The following is a 10,016-nucleotide window of genomic DNA, read 5'->3' on the forward strand; positions in this document are numbered from 1 at the left end:
CAGCAAATTCGAATTCTGAAAGCCGATTTGAGAATACAAAGGACCTCAAGGAAAAGGAGGAGGGCCACTACAGCAAAAACCCCGAGGACAAGAACCTGTTTTGTTGGTCGAAACCCCATCAGGAGACCTACTGCCGAGGAACAGTCTGTTGTTCCAAATGTTAATGAGGAACATGGTGCTGTTCCAAATAACATAGAGGAACAGATTGCTGTTCCATCCGACCCTGGAGAACAAACTGACATTCCAATTAAGAGAGAAGAACAGCGAGATGTTCCAATGGCAGGGGGACCTCAGCAGCCTTTCGTTCGTGTCAAGAAGGAGAAAGAGAATAAGGAGACCCAAATAGAGGCACCACCCTCAGGGGTTATTCGGGTTCTGAACTCTAAACAACGCAATAAAAGGTTGCAGGCAAAATTCCCGGCCTCTACGGCTCAATGGAACAAGGATCCAAAAACAAGAAACTTGCACAGGATGATGAAGCAAGCCCAACAAGAAGCTGAACAACTAAGAGAGCAAGCAATCCCCCGGGAGAAATATGAAGAATTACAATAGCAACTTCGGAATATTAGTCAATCCAAAAGCCAAGCCTTTGAGGGGTGGCAGAAGGAACAAGAAAAGGTTGCTAAGGTAACTCGTCGATTAGATAGTGTTGTTAAGCAGATGGACACTGTGTGTTCCTTATATAATGACTTTTTGACTTGTAGGGCCCCTGCTAAAAATCATGCTTTATTTTTTCTTGAAAGATATTTGAGATTGAAAATAAAAGCCGTTAGGGCAGGAGCACCTATCCACATCAACACTGTTAATGATTTTATAGACTGTTGCAAGCATTATGGGGTTAAGGTTCAAAGGTTATTGTGCGAGTTTTACTTGCAAAACCTTGTGCTAGACCAGGAAACTGATTTAAATCATGGCCCTTTTGTTGGCGATATACAATTCCAATCCTTCATCTCATTTGGGGTTAATCAGGTGAAATGGCTCAGAGCTTATAACACCTTTCAGAGACAAGAAAATAGCCTAGACTTGTGGATACGAGCTGAACCTAGAGACCCAGTGACGCTATGGAGAGAGCATAGGAGTCTTATGAGGATCCCAGGTGTCATTGAGATAATAGGACCCATGCACAAAGACTTGATCTGAAATGGTCTGGAATATTTCCTGACTATTTTCCCTCGATGCTGCAAAATTTCGATACCGGACCTCTAGTCCAAGCATCCAGCTCAGGGAACCATTCAAATATGAGAATTTTGAGCTGGCTGCCAGCCGATTGAACCTTTATGGGGAACGGATTCTGCAAGCAGGGCCATCCTCGTTAGGGTATCGATTTCGTAGTCCAATTATTTGGCACCCTGCACCCGGATATCAGGCCTTGTATGAGATGCCTGCAGATCAAATAGATCAGTTCTTTGATAATCTAGTTGCTCATCACGGTTGTTGGCCTCCTCACGAGATCCCTTCTCCGGCCTATTCTCTCACCGCCTTGCATGTCAACTACAATGTTTTCATGAGGCCATGAAACAGGGTAAGCAGGGGGGTGTGTGGAGCACCTGGAAGGTATGCTTTTGACTAGCAATCTAGTGGTTTTTCAATAATAATTGTAACCTTTTCTGCATGAGGAATTCGAAGAAGATAAAGGATTTTGATAAAATGTGGAAAAATAGACAAAGGAAGCTCAAGTGCTAATAATTGACATTTTCTATGTAGGAAGACATGCGAGCAAGGAGTTCTCGCCCAAAAGCGAGAAGCAGAGGAAAAATAACTGCTGTTCCTCCAGTGGGGAACCGGATGTGGACACGATCAAGCAAAATCGGAATTGAATAGTCTAGGAAAAGAATGCGGGATACCGGCTCGGCAAACGCAAGAAAGAGTGAACGATTAGCGAATCCCTCAGGATCTTCGATCCTGAGGGATCGCTGCTTTACTTATCTCTGATTATCTAGATATCTCTGTCATTTCTGTTATATAATGGCACAGCATCATTAAGCAAGAGGAGGATTGTTTTTGTAATTTTACAGTTCGAGAACAAAATTTAATCATTGAGTCTCATTGATACCTGACTTTGTTATACTTTGGTGGATGCGATTAATATAAAAGACTTGGTGTTTATTCCGTCTCTGCATCTGGAGTAATTTAAGGCAGTGTACCATTGGCAGCTAAGGGCCCGGCTCCGAAGGACACTTGCTTTTGTATCATTATATGGTGATTTGTGTGTGGTTTGTTTATCTTCATTACTTAGCAGTCTGATGAATTCTTTATATGATATGCTATGCTCTATTATGTTTAATGAATGAATGATTTCTCTATGTAAAGATTCTACACTGTATAACTGGATTTACACAGGGTCAGATTGTATATTTATTCAGCCATTTCTGTGACAGAGTACTGGGATGAACGTTACTGTCATTGGATTTATGTTAAACAATATTCATGGGATTTGAGAATAGCGTCATTCTGTTTAGAAACATAGTTGTATCATTCAATACTCTCAGATTGCTATATTAATGTAGATCATGTACATACGGGTGATGGTTGTTGTTTCGTAAATCATTAAGGATTGCTGTTCCATTTGATTATTGCTGTTCCATTTGATTACTGCTGTTCCATTTGATTACTGCTGTTCCATTTGATTATTGTTGTTCCATTTGATTATTGTTGTTCCATTTCCATTTTGCTGTTCCATTTTACTTTTCGCTGATTTATTTACCTGCCTTTGTTGCTTCGGTGTGAGAGAAGGCCTAAGGCTGTAGTGAGCCTCAGCAAGACGCTGCTTAGCTCCCAGACCTATAAGTCCATGCTCTAATCAGTTTCTAAAGGGATGGGATATTGTTTCCGTACCCTTGACTGATCAACTGTTTTGTGTGACTCCATCTTTTAGGTGAGTTTAGTTACAGCTTAGCATCTGTTTTCCTTTGATCTTCTCAACCCTGTACTAATAAGCATTACTCGGACAAATAGCCTCGGATTGAGCTACTTCTTGCAATAACAAAACGTTCCCGGATTGACTTATTAATGTGGAATAATTAGCGGTGTGAGAGACCCTAGTTGCAGCTCTACAGCCAGCACAGGTGAATTGGGGTAAATACGAGCTGGGAGGAATTCATACTCATAACCAATTCATTTAGACGAAAAACACAGAGAAATAGCAGAAATTGAGCATAGAGAGTGTTTAAACTTATTCTAGGCTATTCTTTCTTCCTGCTATTTAGATAATGGCAAACACATAAACAAAGATAAGACGCACTTATTGCTTCAGGCCGCAGCGCAGGAATTCCATCTTCAGCTTTTCAAAACATTCATCAACAACAGACAGTTCTTTCTCCGAGCTTTCAGCAATCTTTGATTATGGAAAAACTCAGGTGTACAATGCGAGTCTCTAATGAAATTCTCAATTGACCAACCCTTAAAACTATACAGAGGGTGGTATATATAGGGAAAAACTTTCTATCTACTGCTTTTATTACAACTTGACCTAATCAGGTCATAAAACATCATTTATTGACCTAACTCTATCTGGAATTAAATGCAAAAAATCTCTTGAGCGGCGCTGAGGGTCGCCGTATCAGAAATAAGTGAATGATGTGGTCCTTGGTGGCTTGATGTAGTGTCTTCTGAAATAAATATGCATGGGTTCCTGTTCCTCGAAGCTTGTCTGCATTTAAGTTTAAGCTGTGATTTGAGTGCAGGAATGGGCTTTAGCTGCCTGATTTGACTTCCTGATGGGCTCATTAATTCTTAGTTGCTTCGAGCCACTAAAATATCTTCAGCTGATACTCTTTCGCGTCTTCTCCTTCTCTGATACTCTTTGACAAAATCTGGGCTGCTGATCTGGTGTACTGCGGGTCTAATCACGAATTAATGGCCGCTGTTCGGCCTCTGCACCTTTGAAATTGTTTTCTGATCCTTTCAGCATGCTCTGTGAAGAAAACTGATCATTTCTTTGCCTTTTCGGGCTTCGTGGGGCTGCATGGAGTGAAGATTCCTTAAAGATTCTCCATTTTGGCCCAAAAAATCCTGCGATGAGCAGCGCAAATCGCTCATCAAAAACTGCCTCAGAATTCGATTCCGGGGCTCCGAAGTGTGACTTTCGCGCCTCTGCGTCAAAAAAAGGGCTGATGACGTCAGCATTGTATGGCGGGTGACATCATCATGACATCATCATGGTGACGTGGTGGGATGACGTCAGCATGACATCATCTCGTACGGACGATGACGTGGCAGGTACGGTGGCGGGACACGTGGCAGTGACGTGGCAGGAGGCCACGCAGGTGGGTGACTCATCGGGTGACTGTACAAGGGGGATGACGTGGGCTGTTGACTGTGCAGGGGTGACGTGGGCTGGTGACGTCACCGGGCGGTAAGCGGTATGTGGTGCACCGCTTATGGGGGATGGCGGTTTCGGAGGGAGGGGCTCTGCCACAACCCGGCACCTGACGCGTGGCGGGAGTATGGCGGAAAAACCACCGAACTCCCAGACGTTAAAGGCCGGGCGCGTCGGGGATAAGGATGCCCGCCAGCCGTAGATCTGCGGGGCTGTGGATCGGACGGCTGGCGGCGGACGCGACGGGATATGGGGTTAACGGGCGGGAATATTCACAGGAATATTCTGAATTTAATATGCCCGACGGGTTATAGACTTAGGAAAACGGGTTTGCGGGGTTAAATAAAGGCGCGGGTTAATGTTTATGTGCAGGAACCTTGGGTTAGGGGCGGAATGTGGGTTTTTTGGGGGTTTTTAGGGTTAAGGGAGAGGTTGCTAGCTGACCAGATGTCAAACTAGTTCCTCAATGACTCGGATGGGCTAAAAACAGTCCCAGATGGACTGAGATTTCCCTGACTTAGTATAATTATGGCTATAGTGCCAGGGAGGGGTATTTACATAGGGGGAATTATATACATGATTTTAATAGGGGGAGGGAAAAACTAATAGGGAGTTACATAATAAGGGTGATGAGAAAAAAAAGATGTTAGTGAACTCCAGCCTGAGTACCTCCAGCTGAAAAAACTGCCTCAACCCAAAAATGGATTGCTTTATCAAAATTGGAACACAGCAGTGGCCCTCGGACCAACCTACTCTTGTGGATACTTTTTGGCCATCTGTAGCAAATATGGAGCAATGCAGCATGCATAGCACGACATATTTGGCATGTAAAACTGTCGATCATGAAAGATGATTAACCTGCTGCAACAGGAGGCTAACACCAGGTACCACGTTTCATGCATTTTCAGACTGGATACTCCTGAAGCACAACATATAATCTGAAAGGCCACGTTTCTTCCAATTTTCATACTGGACCCATTAATATCATTGAAGCACATAATCAATCAATCTTCTGAATCACCCAAACACCAGATCAATACATATACAAGGATAATATATGTGTTAACACCTAGATCTAGTCCATCAAATCACATAAATATGAGTCATTATGATCCTGATCCAATATTAGTTCTCATCCATCAATACTAAAGCTAAGCACAATCAACCAAACAGGATATGCAGAACACTGATGCCTTTAAACTGTCATCAGAACCCATCAACAACCAGAACCATCTGTGACTTCAAATATCATAGCTCAAATTGTATACGCTACTACAATGGACCAAACCTGCATATATACGCGCTTACACCAAAGCCAACCCACGTACAGATCTATAAATATTCAAACATGACTTGCAGCGATTTCAAACTTAAGTTATACCTAGTTCAGATCATTTTTCAATATACAAATCTAGAATAAGCATAATCAAATATATAGAGATAGTTCATTTCAAACCATTTGATCCCGATCTATCCTTAGATCTTGTTCTCCATCAACCGGTGAGATCCCTCTTTAGCTCAGATCCAGATCTACACCATAACCCAATCACAGTATTCCAGGTCTAGCACTTTATCAGATAATCAAATAATTCAGATGATGCTTTGTCAAATGATCTCCTTCCTCTTTTATAGCCTTAGTCCTTTCTCAATACCACGGTCCAAAACCATAGGATCAAAAAAACTGTTGGACTAATACCATGAACCAACCATGAAAGTGCGTGAGATCAACACTTTTGGATGCAATACCACGGGCCAAAACCATAGGATCAAAAACTGTCGAACTAATACCATGAACCAACCATGAAAGTGTGTGAGATCAACACTTTTGGATGCACTACCACGGGCCAAAACCATAGGATAAAAAACTGTCGAACTAATACCATGAACCAATACTTGGGATCAACACTTCTGACGAGGTACCATGGTCCAAAACCATAGGTTCAAATACCAAGGACTAACTACCATGGACCAAAGGTAAGCTCTCCAACATATACACGCTTTTCCTTGCATGAAAGTGCGTGAGAACAACACTTCTGACGAGGTACCATGGTCCAAAACCATAGGTTTAAATACCAAGGACTAACTACCATGGACCAAAGGTAAGTTCTCCAACATATACGCGCTTTTCCTTGCATGAAAGTGCGTGAACTTTTTCTCTACATGAAATAAAATTTTCTTTGCATAAAAGTGCATGAACTTTTCTCTACATGAAATAAACTTTTTAACTACCATGGACCAAAGGTATGTTCTCCAACATATATGCACTTTTCCTTGCATGAAAGTGTGTGAACTTTTTCTCTACATGAAATAAACTTTTCTCTGCATAAAAGTGCGTGAACTTTTCTCTACATGGAATAAACGTTTCTCTGCATAAAAGTGCGTGAACTTTTCTCTACATGAAGGAAACTTTGTTGCACTATAATTTATCATTTGTGTGATTTGCCATCATTGACAACACTTGTCTCATAATTCCAACAATCTCCCCCTTTGGACTTGTCATACTGAGAATTGTCATCGGATATCTCTTCCGTAGATTCATCTAGATATATATAAGTGAGTTGATCTTCTATTAGTTTTTTGCCATCAAGTACAACACATGCATCATAATGCCAACAATCTCCCCCTTTGGACTTGATGGCAACAATACCAAATCACTCTCCCCCTTTGACATCAAGGGCAAAGGGCGAACCAAGATATTCTCTTCCTAGAAAGGCATTCTGCTGTTCATACTCCCCCTGAGTACCTGTTGAAATCTCTGAATGAGCTCCCCCTTTGTATATGCCAAGGTGTACCAATATGTTCATGCTACATGTTGAAAGCTCTGCTCTTTCTGAATTGTGCTTTCATGCTCCCCCTGACTGTAGGAAAGATCTGCAAAAGATGTTCTTCAATAAGAACCAAGACTTATACATCATGAAAGACCTTCCTATCACCAAAAGACTCAATACATACATCCATCACCCAACCAAGTGAGGATACATTGGAAATATGACAACCAAATACATTACATCTTCATCCCAGGCATAGTGGGGAAACCAAACATAGGCTGTTACATGACCTTGATATGACTGAAATATTTCATCAAATGACTACAATAGATAGAGACACACTATTACATCATGAGTCTTGATATGACCTTTACATCGAATGATATACATTACATTTATAACAGAGACCAAACACCTAAATAAGATCATGATAAACATCAGCAACGACACTGAATGATCTGCTCCATAGCATCTGTCACCAGCAACTTGTATTAGTGCATGAATCATCAAGGTATGTCCGTATCAACTCATCCTTTTGAACAGAATTTTGTATATACAGAATCATTCTATCATATGTGAGAAACACCATAGCCATCCAGATCTGCATGGACCAAGTATCATCAATTGGGAATATCAATCAACATATGTACGAAACAACCTATCATCATATAGGTAAGAACTCATCATCATCATGTCTCCAACAAAGAAACATTGAATAATCATCCATGTATCCAACCAACAATCCTCATCCATATATGTGCCAAGAACAATAGGAATCCTGCATCATAATTGTAATATATGATCTTTATGCATATGACAACAACAGCATATGAGTGACTCATCATCAAGTAAAGAAGATGTGAATTCAAGCTATGTACTTCTCCTTATCCTTATGAAGATCACCATGTAAGCACCATTAGAGGATCAACCACAAGTCTGATCTAAATATCAACTATGTAACCCCAAGAATCATCTGAACAACTCATAACCATATCATAGCAACATGAATCATTTAAGCATCATCACCAAGTACTATTAACCATAATGCCAACAATGCATTAAAAGCATATGCTCCCCCTAAACCTGTGCCATCTTGTTTACTGTCAGATCTGATCATTCATATCAGTAAGAATACATCATCATTATCAAGTTAGAAACAAAATACTTCTAACCATCATATCCACACATCATTAGCAAAATGCAACCATTATCAATTAGAGCAAAACTGATCCTTTTCTTGAATCTATCCCTACTGCCTTTCTTCAAACAATCATATGCGCGACTGTGCAGTAACAAATTCGCGTATATATGCAACTTCCCTTTATCAAGCTTGCGTAGGAGATTGAAGTTTTACACTTCCGGCTCCCTCTGTTATGTCTGTATAATGTGTTGTGCCACCACTTTCTGACTGAACTTCCTTTTTCTTCCATATCTTCAAGTGTGATGATGTTTTCTCCTTTTGGTGTGATGTCCGTGCTTTGTTCCTGCATTCCTTTGCTATATGTCCAAGCTTGTTACATGCATAACATCTTACATGTTTCATATTCCTTTTGTAGAAATCAGCAGCTTTGTGACCAAACATATTGCAAGCAAAGCAATATCCATTAAAGTACCTTGACTGAGATGATCTGTTTGTTTGATGATCTTGAACCCTTCTTCTTCTACATCTGGCTGCAACATGTCCAAGGTTATGACATACATAACATTCAACATTATTCATAGGAGGAGTAAAAGATTTTCTTTGAAGAATTTATTTCCTTGGTTGATGATGAGATTGACCTTTCATCTCTCTTATCTCCTTGTTGATCATTTTAGATTTCTCTTTAGAGTTCCTTGCCTCACCTTGTGAACTAGATTCACCTTCAATAGATTCATGAAAGCCAAGACCAGTTTTGATAGCAGGAGATCTTTGACTATTAAGAATATCATCCAAGACTTTAGTACTATCTTAAAAACGTAAGAGCTTATCCTTTTCTTCTAATTTACTTTTCAAGATATTTACCTCAACCTGAAGTTGTTCTTCTTTTTCTAGATATTGCTTCTTCATGTCTTCTTCAGCTTTCCTTTCTTCTTCCAACTGATGCTTTAGCATGAGAATCTCCTTTTCTTGTTCTTCATTCAGATCCTGTTGCATTTGACGAATTCTGAAGGCACATTCTAGCTGAGATTTTAAGCTGATAACTTCGTTTCCCTGTTTTTCAATATCTTCGACTAGATCTTTATTCTGCTTCTTTGATTCTTCAAGATCTTCCTTTAGAGAGCAGATCGTGGCTTCAAGACTTTCATAGTAACTGGATCTATCTCTGAGTTTCTTGATGGTTGTGTTCTTTTCATTGACTTCATTTCTTAGAGATGTTGCTTCAACCGGCAACTTTTGATATTTCTCCTTGAATAACTCTCGTTGAGCCTTTTGTCTAGTAACAGCTTCTTTGAGGGCACCACTCTTTATGTTAAAAAGTCTTTCTTGTTCACTAATTTTGTTTGTCAGCCTGTTAAATTCTGCTTCTATTTGATATCCTTCTTCATCACCCATAAGAGCACATTCAATTGTTTCATTATCACTTCCATCTTTTCCAAATGGATAGATAGCTGGAACATCAGAGGATAGCAAATTCATACCTGATAGTTCATCTTCATTCTGAAATGATTCCGAATCTGAATCTGAATCTGAAGAGCTTCTTATACCTAATCCCCAATCGATTCTCCCACTGTCATAGTTCTTCTGAGATGTCTTCTTCTTCTTATGAGCTTTCTTCTTAAGCTTCTTTCCCATTGTTTCACGGATCTCCTTCAAGCGATCAAGCTTCTACCAAAGGACCTGCTCTGATACCAATTGTTGGAAATAATACTGAGAGGGGGGGGTGAATCAGTATTATCACATCAATAAAACTTTTTCATTTCCATACTCAGATTCATATATGCTACTTCCA

This window comes from Pinus tabuliformis, chromosome 7 (genome assembly GCF_031772625.1).
Source record: "Pinus tabuliformis cultivar Carrire ecotype Pingquan chromosome 7, CPIR1, whole genome shotgun sequence".
Lineage (NCBI taxonomy): Eukaryota > Viridiplantae > Streptophyta > Pinopsida > Pinales > Pinaceae > Pinus > Pinus tabuliformis.